At 46.0% G+C, this 13553-nt stretch overlaps 1 long non-coding RNA gene across 1 annotated transcript in view; it reads left to right on the top strand.

Annotated features, from left to right (window-relative positions):
• The window catches only part of LOC145474335 (uncharacterized), a 233854-nt gene extending 220611 nt beyond the window's left edge, over positions 1-13243 (top strand). The window contains exon 4 of the long non-coding RNA XR_014045367.1: positions 13174-13243. This is a non-coding gene — a long non-coding RNA (uncharacterized LOC145474335). The remainder of the gene's footprint in view (positions 1-13173) is intronic.
• The last annotated feature ends 310 nt before the right edge of the window (positions 13244-13553 follow it).

Genomic DNA, 13553 nt, shown 5'->3' with positions numbered 1-13553 from the left:
TATCCCCCAAGTTTTGGCAGATCGAGCCATAGTGGCTAAAAATTTCGATGCGCTTAGGGCGGTTTCGTGTACACTTTCAGTCTTAAAATAAAGTGGGGCTAGATTTGGGCCTACAACCTGGAAACGGAACGTGCGCCGCTTTTACCTGTGTCCATTTCACTAAAAACCAAGGCATTCAGGAGTTAGTTTAGAGCTTCCGGGACTGGAAAATATCCCCCAAGTCTCAGGAAATCAAGCCGAAGTTCGACAAAATTACCATGCGCGTAAGGCGGTCCCGGCTACTCTTTCAGTCTTTAAGTGAAGTGGGGCTATGCTTCGGCCCAGAAGCTCGAAAGTGAACGTTCAAAAAGTTTGGCTGTGTCCATTTCACTAAAAACCAAGGCCATCAGGAATTAGTTTAGAGTGCCCGGGACTGGGAATTATCTCCCAAGTTCCGGGAAATCGAGCCGAAGTAGCCCAAAATTACGATGCGCGTAAGGCGGTCTCGGCTAGTCTTTCAGTCTTTAAGTGAAGTAGGGCTATGCTTCGGCCCAGAAGGTCAAAAGTGAATGTCCAAAAAGTTGTGCTGTGTCCATTTCACTGCAAACCAAGGCAATCAGGAGTTAGTTTAGAGTCCCCGGTACCGGAAAATATCCGCCATTTCCCGGGTAATCGAGCCAAAGTGGGTCAAAATCACGATGCGCGTAAGGCGGTGCCGGTTACTCTTTCATTCTTAAAGTGAACTGGGGCAATATTTCCGCCCAGAAGCTCGAAAGTGAGCGTTCAAAAAGTTGTGCTGTGTCCATTTCACTCCAGAGCAAGGCCATCAGGAGTTACTTTAGAGTCCGCGGAACTGGAAAATATCCCGCAAGTTCCGGGAAATCGAGCCGAAGTTAGTCAAAATTACGATGGGCGTAAGGCGGTCTCGGCTACTCTTTCACTCTTAAAGTGAAGTGGAGCTATATTTCGGCCCTGAAGCTCAAAAGTGAGCGTTCAAAAAGTTTTGCTGTGTCCATTTTACTGAAGACGAAGGACGTCGGGTGTCAGTTTAGAATCTCCGGGACTGGAAAATATCCCCCAAGTTCCGGGAAATTTAACCGAAGTTGGTCAAAATCACGACGCGCGTACGGCGGTCTCGGCTACTCTTTCAGTCTTAAAGTGAAGTGGGGCAATATTTCGGCCCAGAAGCTCGAAACTGAGTGTTTAAAAAGTTTTGCTGTGTCCATTTCACTGCAAAACAAGGCCATCACGACTTTGTTTAGCGTCCAAGGGACTGGAAATATCCCCAGAGGTAACGGGAAATCCACCCGAAGTTAGTCAAAATCACGATGCGCTTAAGGGGGTCTCGGCTACTCTTTCAGTCTTAAGGTAAAGTGGGCTTAGATTTAACTCCAGAAGCTCGAAAGTAAGGCTTCAAAAATTTTTGTCTCTATTTCACTCACATCTTAGACAATCAGGAGTGAGTTTAGAGACTTTGGGACTGGAAAATATCTCCCAAGTTTCGCCACATCGAGCCGAAGATCCTCAAAATCACAATGCGCGTAAGGCGCTCCCGCCTACTCTTTTAGTCTTAAAAAGAAGTAGGGCTATATTTCGGCCAGCAACCTGGAAAGTGCGCCTTTAAAAAGTGTTCCTGTGTCCATTTCACTGGAAACGAAAGTCATCAGGAGCTAGTTTAGCGTCCCCGGAACTGGAAAATATCCCCCTACTTGCGGGAAATTGAGCCGAGGTATCCCAAAATCACGATGCGAGTAAGGCGCTCTCGGCTACTCTTTCAGTCTTAAAGTTAAGTGGGGCTATACTTCGACCCATAAGCTCCAAAGTGAGCGTTCAAAAAGTTTTGCTGTGTCCATTTAACTGCAAACTAAGGCCATCGGAAGTTAGTTTAGCTTCCCCGGGAATTGAAAATATTCGCGAACTTCCGGGAAATCGAGCCGAGGTTGGTCAAAATTACCATGCGCGTAAGGCGGTCTCGGCAACTCTTTCAGTCTTAAAGTGAAGTAGGGCTATATTTCGGCCGAGAAGCTCGAAAGTGAACGTTCAAAAATGTGCTGTGTCCCTTTCACTGCAAACCAAGGCAATCAGCAGTTAATTTAGAGTCCCCGGGACTGGAATATATCCCCGAAGTTCCGGGAAATCGAACGCAAGTTGGTCAAAATCACGATGCGCGTAAGACGGTCTCGGCTACTCTTTCAGTCTTAAAGTAAAGTTGGGCTATATTTCGGCCGAGAGGCTCGAAAGTGACCCTTTAAAAAGTTACGCTTTGTGCATTTAACTGCAAACCAAGGCAATCAGGAGTTAGTTTAAAGTCCCCCGGACTGGAAAATATCCCCCAAGTTCGGGGAAATCAAGCTGAACTTGGTCAAAATCACGATGCTCGGAAGGCGGTCTCGGCTACTATCTCAGTCTTAAAGTGAAGTACGGTTGTATTTCGGCCCAGAAGCTCGAAACTGAGCGTTCAAAAGGTTTTCCTGAGTCCATTTCACTGCGAACCAAGGCCATCAGGAGTTAGTTTAGAGTCCCCGGGACTTGAAAATATCGCCAAAATTCTAGAAAATCGAGCGGAAGTTGCTCAAAATCACGATGCGCGTAAGGCGGTCTCGCCTACTCTTTCAGTCTTAAAGTGAAGTGGGGCTATATTTCATCCCAGAAGCTCGAACATAAGCGTTCAAACAGGGTTACTCTGTTCATTTCACTGTAAAGCAAGGCCATCAGGAGTTAGTTTAGACTCCTCGGGACTGGAAAATATCGCCCAAGTTCGGAGAAATCGAGCCGAATTTTGTCAAAATCACGATGCGCGTAAGGCAGTCTCGGCTACTCTTTGATTCCTAAAGTGAACTGGGGCTATATTCCGGCCCAGAAGCTAGAAAGTGAAAGTTCAAAAAGTTTTGCTGTGTTCATTTCACAGCAAAACAAGGCCATCAGGAGTTAGTGTAGACTCCCCGGGACTGGAGAATATCGCCCAAGTTCGGAGAAATCGAGCCGAATTTTGTCAAAATCACGATGCGCGTAAGGCGGTCTCGGGTAGTCTTTAATTCCTAAAGTGAACTGGGGCTATATTTCGGCCCAGAAGCTCGAAAGTGAAAGTTCAAAAAGTTTTGCTGTGTCCATTTCACCGCAAACCAAGTCACATCAGCAGGTTGTTTACAGTGTACGGGACATCAAAATATCCCCCAAGTTCCGGGAAATCGAGCCCAAGTTTGTGAAAATCACGATGCGCGTAAAGGAGTCTCGGCTACTCTTTTAGTCTTAAAGTGACGTGGCTGTATATTTCGGCCCAGAAGCTCGAAAGTGAGCCTTCGAAAAGTTATGCTGTGCCCATTTCACTGCAAAGTAAGGCCCTCAGGAAGTAGTTTACAGTCCCCGGAACTGGAAAATATCCCCCAAGTTCCGCGAAATCGAGACGAAGTTGGTCAAAATAACGATTCGCGTAAGGCGGTCTCGGCTACTCTTTCAGTCTTAAAGTGAAGTAGGGCTATATTTCGGTCCAGAAGCTCGAAAGTGAGCGTTCAAAAAGTTTTGCTCTCTCAATTTCACTGAAAACCAAGGCCATCATGAGTTAGTTTAGAGTCCCCGGGACTGGAAAATATCTTTTAAGTTCTGGCAACTCAAGCCGAAGTTGGTCAAAATTACGATGCGCCTAAGGCGGCCTCGGCTACTCTTTCAGTCTTAAAGTGAAGTGGGGCTCTATTTCGGCCCAGAAGCTCCAAAGTGAGCGCTGCAAAAAATTGGCTGTCTCTATTTCACTGCAAACCAAGGCCATCAGGAGTTAGTCTAGAGTCCCCGGGACTGCAATATATTTCCCAAGTTCCGGAAAATCGAGAACACGTTGGTCAAAATCACGATGCGCGCAAGACGGTCTTGGCTAGTCTTTCAGTCTTAAAGTGGAGTGGGGCTATATTTCGGCCCAGAAGCTCAAAAGTGAGCTTCAAAAAGTTTTGCTGTATCCATTTCAATTCAAACGAAGGCCATCAGGGGTTACTTAAGAGTCTTCGGGACTGGAAAATATCCCCCAAGTTTAGGGAAATTTAGCCGAAGTTGGTGAAAATCACGGTGCGCGTTTGGCGGTCTCGCTTACTGTTTCAGTCTTAAAGTGAATTGAGGCTTTATTCCTGCCCAGGAGCTTGAAAGTGAGCGTTCAAAAAGTTTCCCTGTGTTTATTTCACTGCAAACCAAAGCCATCAGGAGCTAGTTTAGACTCCCCGGGACTGGAAAATATTTCCCAACTTTCGGGAAATCGAGCCGAAGTTGGTGAAAATCACGACTTGGGTAAGGTCGTCTCGGCTACTCTTTCTGTCTTAAAGTAAAGTGGGGCTATATTTCGGGCCAGAAGCAAGAAAGTGAGCGTTCAAAAAGTTCTGCTGTGTCCATTTCACTGCAAACCAAGGCCATCAGGGGTTAGTTTGGAGTCCCCGGGACTGAAAAATATTGCCCAAGTTCCGGGGAATCGAACTGAAGTTGATCAAAATCACGATGCGCGAAATGCGGTATCGGCTACTGTTTCAGTCTTAAAGTAAACTGTGGCTATATCTCGGGCCAGAAGCCCGAAAGTGAGCGTTCAAAAAGTTTTGCTGTGTCTATTTCACTGCAAAACAAGGCCATTAGGACTTAGTTTAGCGTCCAATTGACTGGAAAATCTTTTCCAAGTTCCGGAGATCCACCCGAAGTTCGTCAAAATCACAATGCGCATAAGGTGGTCTCTGTTACTCTTTAAGTCTTAAAGTAAAGTGGGGCTTTATTTCGGCCAGGAAGCTCGAAGGTAAGCGTTCAAAAAGTTTTGCTCTGTCCATTTTACTGCAAACCAAGGACATGAGGAGTTAGTTTAGAGTTCCTGGGACTGGAAAATATCCCCCAAGTTCCGGAATATCGACCCGAAGTTTGTCAAACTCACGATGCGAGAAAGAGGGTCTCGGCTACTCGTTCAGTCCTAAGTGAAGTGGGGCTATATTTCGGTCCACAATCTCGAAAGTGTGCGTTCAAAAAATTGTGCTGTGTCCATTTAAATGCAAACCAAGGCCATCAGGAGTTAGTTTAGAGTCTCCGGGACTGGAAAATATCCCCCAAGTCCCGCGAATTGGAGCCAAAGTTGATCAAATTCATGATGGGCGTAACATGGTCTCGGCTACTGTTTCAGTGTTAAAGTCAAGTGTGCCTATATTTCGGCCCACAAGCTAGAAAGTGAGCGTTCAAAAAGTTTTGCTGTGTCCATTTCACTTCAAAACAAGCCCATCAGGACTTAGTTTAGCGTCCAAGGGACTGGAAAATATACCCCAAGTTCCGGAAAATCCATTCGAAGTTCGTCAAAATTACGATATACGTAAGGCGGTCTCGGCTACTCTTTCAGTATTAAAGTAAAGTCGGGCTATATTTCTGTTCAGAAGCTCGAAAGTGAGCGTTCAAAAAGTTTTGCTGTTTGCATTTCACTGCAAACCAAAGCTATCCAAAGTTAGTTTAGGGTCCCCGGGACTGGAAAATATTGCCCAAGTTCCGGGAAAGCGAGCCCAAGTTGATCAAAATCACGATGCGCGTAAGGCGGTCTCGGCTACTGTTTCAGTCTTAAAGTAAAGTGTGGCTATATTTCGGCCCACAAGCTCGAAAGTGAGCGTTCAAAAAGGTTTGCTCTGTCCATTTCAATGCAAAGCAAGGCGATCAGGAGTAAGTTTAGAGTCCCCGGGACTGGAAAATATCCCCCAAGTTCCAAGAAATCGATCCGAAAATGCTCAAAATCACGATGCGCGTAAGGCGATCTCGGCTACTCTTTCAGTGTTAAAGTGAAGTGGGTCTATATTTCGGCCCAGAAGCTCCAAAGTGGGCGTTCAAAAAGTTATGCTGTGCGCATTTCAGTGCAAACCAAGGCCATTTGGAGTAAGTTTACAGTCCCCCGGACTGGAAAATATCCCAAAAGTTGCGTGAAATCGAGCTGAACTTGGTCTAACTCACGATGCGCGTGAGGCGGTCTCGGCTACTATTTCAGTCTGAAAGTGAAGTGGGATTCTATTTCGGCCCAGAAGCTACAAAGAGAGTGTTCAAAAAGCTTTCCTTTGTCCTTTTCACTGCAAACCAAGGCCATCAGGAGTTAGTTAAGAGCCCTCGGAAATGGAATATATCCCCCAATTTGCGGGAAACTGAACCGAAGTTGGTCAAAATCACGATTTGCGCAAGTCGGTCTCGGCTACTCCTTCAGTCTTAAAGTAAAGTGGGGCTATATTTCGGTCCAGAAGCTCGAGAGTGAGCGTTCAAAAAGTTTCGCTGTGTCCATTTCACTGAAAACCAAGACAATCAGGAGTTAGTTTAGAGTCCCCGGGACTGGAAAATATCCCCCAAGTTCCGGCAAATCGAGCCGAAGTTGGTCAAAATCACGCTGCGCTTAGGGCGGTGTCGGCTACTCCTTCAGTGTTAAAGTGAAGTGGGGCTCTATTTCGGCCCACAAGCTCAAAGCTCAAAAAAATTACTGTCTATTTCACTGCAAACCAAGGGTATCAGGAGTTAGTTTAGAGTCCCCGTGAGTGGAATGTATTTCCCAAGTTCCGGAAAATCGAGAAGACGTTGGTCAAAATCACGAAGCGTGTAAGACGGTCTCGGCTACTCTTTCAGTCTTAAAGTGAAGTGGAGCTATATTTCCGCCTAGAAGCTCAAAAGTGAGCGTTCAAAAAGTTTTGCTGTATCCATTTCAATGCAAACCAAGGCCATCAGGGGTTACTTAAGAGTCCTCGGGACTCGAAAATATCCCCCAAGTTCCGGTAAATCGAGCCGAAGTTAGTCAAAATCACGATGTGCGTAAGGTGGTCTCGGCTACTCTTTGAGTCTTAAAGTGAAGTGGGGCAATATTTCGGCCCAGAAGCTCGAACTTGAGTGTTTAAAAAGTTTTGCTCTCTCACTTTCAGTGCAAACCAAGGCCATCAGAAGTTAGTTTAGAGACCCCGGGACTGGAGAATATCCCCCAAGTCCCGGGAAATCGAGCCGAAGTTGATCAAATTCATGATGCGCCTAACGTGGTCTCGGCTACTGTGTCAGTCCTAAAGTGAAGTGTGGCTATATTTCGGCCCACAAGCTAGAAAGTAAGCGTTCAAAAAGTTTTGTTGTGTCCATTTTACTTCAAAACAAGGCCATCAGGACTTAGTTTAGCGTCCAAGGGACTGCAAAATATCCCCCAAGTTCCGGGAAATCCATTCGAAGTTCGTCAAAATTACGATGCGCGTAAGGCGGTCTCATCTACTCTTTCAGTCTTAGAGTAAAGTGGGGCTATATTTCTGCCCAGAAGCTCCTAAGTTGTGCTCTGTCCATTTCACTAAAAACCAAGGCGATCAGGAGTTACTTTAGAGTGCCTTTGACTGGAATATATCCCCCAAGTTTCGGGAAATAAACGCGAAATAGGCCAAAATCACGATTCGCTCAAGACGGTCTCGCCTACTCTTTCAGTCTTAAAGTAAAATGGGGCTCTATTTCGGCCCACAAGCTCGAGAGTGAGCGTTCAAAAACTTTCGCTGTGTCCATTTCACTGCAAACCAAGACAAGCAGGAGTTAGTTGAGAGTCCCCGGGACTGGAAAATATCCCCCAAGTTCGGGGAAATCAACCCGAAGTTTGTCAAAATCACGATGCGCGTAAGGCGGTCTTGGCTACTCTTTCAGTGTTAAAGTAATGGGGGGCTATATTTTGGCCCAGAAGCTCGAAATTGAGCGTTCAAAACGTTTTGCTGGGTCCATTTTACTGCAAACCAAGGCCATCAGGAATTAGTTTTGAGTCCTCAGAACTGGAATATATCCCCTTAGTTCCGGCAAATCGAGCCGAAGTTGCTAAAAATCACGATGCACGTAAGGCGGTCTTGGCTACTCTTTCAGTGTTCAAGTGAAGTGGGGTTCTATTTCGGTGCAGAAGCTCGAAAGTATGCATTCAAAAACTTTTTCTGTTTCCGTTTCACTGCAAACCAGGACCAGCACGAGTTAGTTTAGAGTCCCTGGGACTGGAAAATATTTGGCAAGCTCCGGGAAATCGAGCCGAAGTTGATCAAAATCACGATGCGAGAAACGTGGTCTCGGCTACTGTTTCAGTCTTAAAGTGAAGTATGGCTATATTTCGGCCCACATCCTCGAAAGTGAGCGTTCAAAAAGCTTTGCTGTGTCCATTTCACTGCAAAACAAGGCCATCGGCACCTAGTTTAGCGTCCACGGGACTGGAAAGTATCCCCCAAGTTCCGGGAAATCCACCCGAAGTTTGTCAAAATCACGATGCGCGTAAGGCGGTCTCGGCTACTTTTTCAGTACTAAAGTAAAGTGGGCTATATTTCGGCCCAGAAGCTTGAAGGTGACCGTTCAAAAAGTTTTGCTGTCTCCATTTCACTGCAAACCAAGGCCATCAAGAGTTAGTTTAGAGTCCCTGGGACTGGAAAATATTCTCCAAATTCCAGGAAATGGCGCCGAAGTTGATGAAAATTACGATGCGCGTAACGGGCTCTCGGCTATTCTTTCAGTCTTAAATTTAAGTAGGGCTATATTTCGGCCCTGAAGCTCGAAGGTGAGCGTTCAGAATGTTTTGCTGTGTTCATTAAACTGCAAACCAACGTCATCGGGAGTTAGTTTAGCGTCCCCGGGACTTTAAATTATTCGCCAACTTCCGGGAAATCGAGCAAAAGTGGCCCAAAATCATCATGCACCTAAGGCGGTCTCGGCTACTCTTTCAGTCTTAAAATTATTGGGGGCTATATTTCGACCTAGAAGCTCGAGACCGGGCGTGCGCTAATTTTACCTGTGTCCATTTCACTGACATCTTAGGCCATCAGATGTTAATTTAGAGTCCTTGGGACGGGAAAATATCCCCCTATTTGCGGGAAATCGAGCCGAAGTTGGTCAAAATTACGATGCGCGTAAGGCGGTCTCGGCTACTCTTTCAGTCTTAAAGTGAAGTAGGGCTCTATTTCGGGCAAGAAGCTCGAAAGTGAGCGTTCAAAAAAATGTGCTGTGTCCATTTCATTGCAAACCAAGGCCATCAGCAGTTAGTTTAGAGTCCCCGGGACTGGAATATATCCCCGAACTTCCGGGAAATCGAACGCAAGTTGGTCAAAATCACGATGCGCGTAAGACGGTCTCGGCTACTCTTTCAGTCTTAAAGTAAAGTGGGGCTATATTTCGGCCCAGAAGCTCGAAAGTGACGCTTTAAAAAGTTACGCTTTGTGCAATTAACTGCAAACCAAGGCCATCAGGAGTTCGTTTAAAGTCCCCCGGACTGGAAAATATCTCCCAAGTTCCGGGAAATCGAGCTGAACTTGGTCAAAATCACGATGCTCGTAAGGCGGTCTCGGCTACTATTTCAGTCTTAAAGTGAATGACGGTTGTATTTTGGCGCAGAAGCTCGAAACTGAGCGTTCAAAAAGTTTTCCTGCGTCCATTTCACTGCGAACCAAGGCCATCAGGAGTTAGTTTAGAGTCCCCGGGACTTGAAAATATCGCCAAAATTCTAGAAAATCGAGCGGAAGTTGCTCAAAATCATGATGCGCGGAAGGCGGTCTCGCCTACTCTTTCAGTCTTAAAGTGAAGTGGGGCTATATTTCATCCCAGAAGCTCGAAAGTAAGCGTTCAAGAAGTGTTACTGTGTTCATTTCACTGCAAACCAAGGCCATCAGGAGTTAGTTTAGACTGCTTGGGACTGGAAAATATCGCCCAAGTGCGGGGAAATCGAGCCGAATTTTGTCAAAATCACGATGCGCCTAAGGCGGTCTCGGCTACTCTTTCATTCTTAAAGTGGTGGGGCTATATTTTGGCCCAGAAGCTAGAAAGTGAAAGTTCAAAAAGTTTTGCTGTGTTCATTTCACTGCAAATTAAGGCCATCAGGAGTTAGTTTAGACTGTTCGAGACTGGAAAATATCGCCCAAGTTCGGAGAAATCGAGCCGAATTTTGTCAAAATCACGATGCGCGTAAGGCGGTCTCTCCTACTCTGTCATTCGAAAAGTGAACTGGGGCTATATTTCGTCCCAGAAGCTGGAAAGTGAAAGTTCAAAGAGTTTTGCTGTGTCCATTTCACCGCAAACCAAGCCACATAAGCAGATTGTTTACAGTGTCCGGGACATCAAAATATCCCCCAAGTTCCGGGAAATCGAGCCCAAGTTTGTGAAAATCACGATGCGCGTAAAGCAGTGTCGGCTACTCTTTTAGTCTTAAAGTGACGTGGCTGTATATTTCGGCCTAGAAGCTCGAAAGTGAGCGTTCAAAAATTTATGCTTTGCGCATTTCACTGCATAGCAAGGCCCTCAGGAAGTAGTTTACAGTCCCCGGAACTGGAAAATATCCCCCAAGTTCCGCGAAATCGAGACGAAGTTGGTCAACATCACGATTCGCGTAAGGCGGTCTCGGCTACTCTTTCAGTCTTAAAGTGAAGTAGGGCTATATTTCGGTCCAGAAGCTCGAAAGTGAGCGTTCAAAAAGTTTTGCTCTCTCAATTTAACTGAAAACCAAGGTCATGGTCAGTTTTTTAGAGTCCCCGGGACTGAAAAATATCCCTTAAGTTCCGGAAACTCGAGCCGAAGTTGGTCAAAATCACGATGCGCCTAAGGCGGTCTCAACTACTCCTGCAGTTTTAAAGTGAAGTGGGGCTATATTTCTCCCCAGATTTTCGAAAGTATGCGTTCAAAACAATTGGCTGTGTCCATTTCACTGCAAACCAAGGCCATCAGGAATTACTTTAGAGTCCTAGGGACTGCAATATATCCCCGAAGTTTCGGGAAATTTAGCCGAAGTTGGTCAAAACCACGATGCGCGTAAGACGGTCTCGGCTACTCTTTCAGTCTTAAAGTGAAGTGGGGCTATATTTCGGCTCAGAAGCTCGAAGGGGTGCGTTCAAAAAGTTTTGCTCTCTCCATTTCAATGCAAACCAAGGCAATCAGGAGTTACTTTAGAGTCCCCGGTACCGGAAAATATCCCCCATTTCCCGGGAAATCGAGCCAAAGTTGGTCACAATTACGATAAGCGTAAGGCGGTATCGGCTACTCTTTCATTCTTAAAGTGAACTTGGGCAATATTTCCGCACAGAAGCTTGAAAGTGAGCGTTCAGAAAGTTTTGCTGTGTCCATTTCACTTTAGACGAAGGGCCTCAGGAGTTATTTTAGAGTCCGCGGGACTGTAAAATATCCCCCAAGTTCCGGGAAATCGAGCCGAAGTTGCTCAAAATTACGATGCGCGTAAGCCGGTCTCGGCTACTCTTTCAATCTTAAAGAAAAGTGGAGCTATATTTCGGGCCAGAAGCTCGAAAGTGAGCGTTCAAAAAGTTTTGCTGTGTCCATTTTACTGCAGACCAAGGACATCGGGGGCCAGTGTAGAGTCCCCGGGAATGGAAAATATCCCCCAAGTTCCGGGAAATTTAGCCAAAGTTGGACAAAATCACGACGCGGGTACGGCGGTCTCGGCTACTCTTTCAGTCTTAAAGTGAAGTGGGGCAATATTTCGGCCCAGAAGCTCGAAACTGAGTGTTTAAACAGTTTTGCTGTCTCAATTTCACTGCAAACCAAGGCCATCAGGAGTTAGTTTAGAGACCCAGGGAGTGGAAAATATCCCCCAAGTTCCGGGAAATTTAGCCTAAGTTTGTCAAAATCACCAGGGCGTAAGGCGGTCTTGGCTAATCTTTCAGTCTTAAAGTGAAGTGGGGCTATATTTCGCCCCAGAAGCTCGAAAGTGAGCGTTCAAAAAGTTTTCCTGTGTCAATTTCACTTCGAACCAAAGCCATCAAGAGTTAGTTTAGAGTCCCAGGGACTGGAAAATATCCCGTAAGTGCCGACAAATCGAGACACAGTTTGGCAAAATAAATAAGGGCGTAAGGCCGTCTCGGCTACTCTCCTAGTGTTAAAATAAAGTGGGGCTCCATTTTGGCCCAGAAGCTCCAAAGTAAGGGTTCAAAAAAATTTGCTGTGTCCATTTCACTGGAAACCAAGGCAATCAGGAGTTAGTTTAGTGTTCCCGGGACTGGAATATATCCCCCATGTTCCGGGAAATCGAGCCGAAGTTAGTCAAAATCACGATTTGCGTAAGACAGACTCGGCTACTCTTACTCTTAAAAAGAAGTAGGGCTGTATTTCGGCCCAGAAGCTCGAAGGTGAGCCTTCACAACGTTTTGCTCTGTCAGTTTCAATGCAAAGCAAGGCGATCAGGAGTTAGGTTAGAGTCCCCGGGACTGGAAAATTTCCCAAGTTCCGGGATATCGATCCGATGCTGGTCAACATCACGATGCGCGAAACGCGATCTCGGCTATTGTTTCAGTCTTTAAGTGAAGTGGGGCTATATTTCGGCCCAGAAGCTCGAAAGTGACCGTTTAAAAAGTTACGCTTTGTGCATTTAACTGCAAACGAAGGCCATCAGGAGTTAGTTTAAAGTCCCCCAGACTGGAAAATATCCGCCAAGTTCCGTGAAATCGAGCTGAAGTTGGTCAAAATCAGGATGCCTGTAAGGCGGTCTCCGCTACTCTTTCAGTCTTAAAGTGAGGTGGAGCTATATTTCGGCCCAGAAGCTGCAAAGTGATCGTTAAAAAAGTTATGCTCTGTGCATTTCACTGGAAACCGAAAACCAAGGCCATAAGGAGTTAGTTTAGAGCTCGCGGGACTCAAATATATCCGCCAAGCTCCGGGAAATCGACCCGAAGTTGGTCAAAATCACGATGCGCTCAAGGCGGTCTCAGCTATTCTTTCAGTCTTAAAGTAAAGTTGGGCTATATTTTAGGCCAGAACCTCGAAGATAAGAGTTCAAAAAGTTTTGCTGTGTCCATATCACTACAAACCAAGGCCATCAGGAATAAGTTTAGAGTCCACAGAACTGGAAAATATTCCCTAATTTCCGGCAAATCGAGCCGAAGTTGGTCAAAATCACGATGCGCGTAAGGCGGACTCGGCTCATCTTTCACTCTTCAAGTGAAGTGGGGCTATTTTTCGGCCTAGAAGCTCGAAACTTTGCTTTCAAAAAGTTTGGCTGTTTCAATTTCACTGCAAAACAAGGCCATCCGGACTTAGTTTAGAGTCCCCAGGACTAGAAAATATCCCCCAAGTCCCGCGAAATCAAGCCGAAGATGGTCAAAATCACGATGCGCGTAAGGCGGTCTCGGCTACTCTTTCAGTCTTAAAGTGAAGTGGGGCTATGTTTCGGCCCAGAAGCTCGAAAGGAAGCGTTCAAAAAGTTTTCCTGTGTCCATTTCACTGCAAACCCAGGCCATGAGGAGTTAGTTTTGAGTCCCCGGCACTGGAATATATCCCCCAAGTTCCGAGAAATCGAGCCAAATTTGGTCAAAATCACCATGCGCGTAAGCCGGTCTCGGCTACTCTATCAGTCTTAAAGTAAAGTTGGGCGATATTTTGTTCCAGAAACTCATAAGTGAGCGTTTAAAAAGTTCTGCTAAGTCCCCTTCACTGCAAACCACGACAATGAAAAGTTAGTTTAGAAATCCCGGGACTGGAAAATATCCTCGAAGTTGCGGGAAATCGAGCCGAAGTTGGTGAAAATCACGATGCGTGGAAGGCGTTCTTTGCTACTCTTTCCGTCTTAAAGTGAAGTGGGGCTATATTTCGGCCTAGAAGCTCGACACCGAGCGAGCGCTCCTTTTATC

Source organism: Orbicella franksi, chromosome 2, assembly GCF_964199315.1.
Source record: "Orbicella franksi chromosome 2, jaOrbFran1.1, whole genome shotgun sequence".
NCBI lineage: Eukaryota > Metazoa > Cnidaria > Anthozoa > Scleractinia > Merulinidae > Orbicella > Orbicella franksi.
This window is presented reverse-complemented; position numbering and strand designations above follow the sequence as displayed.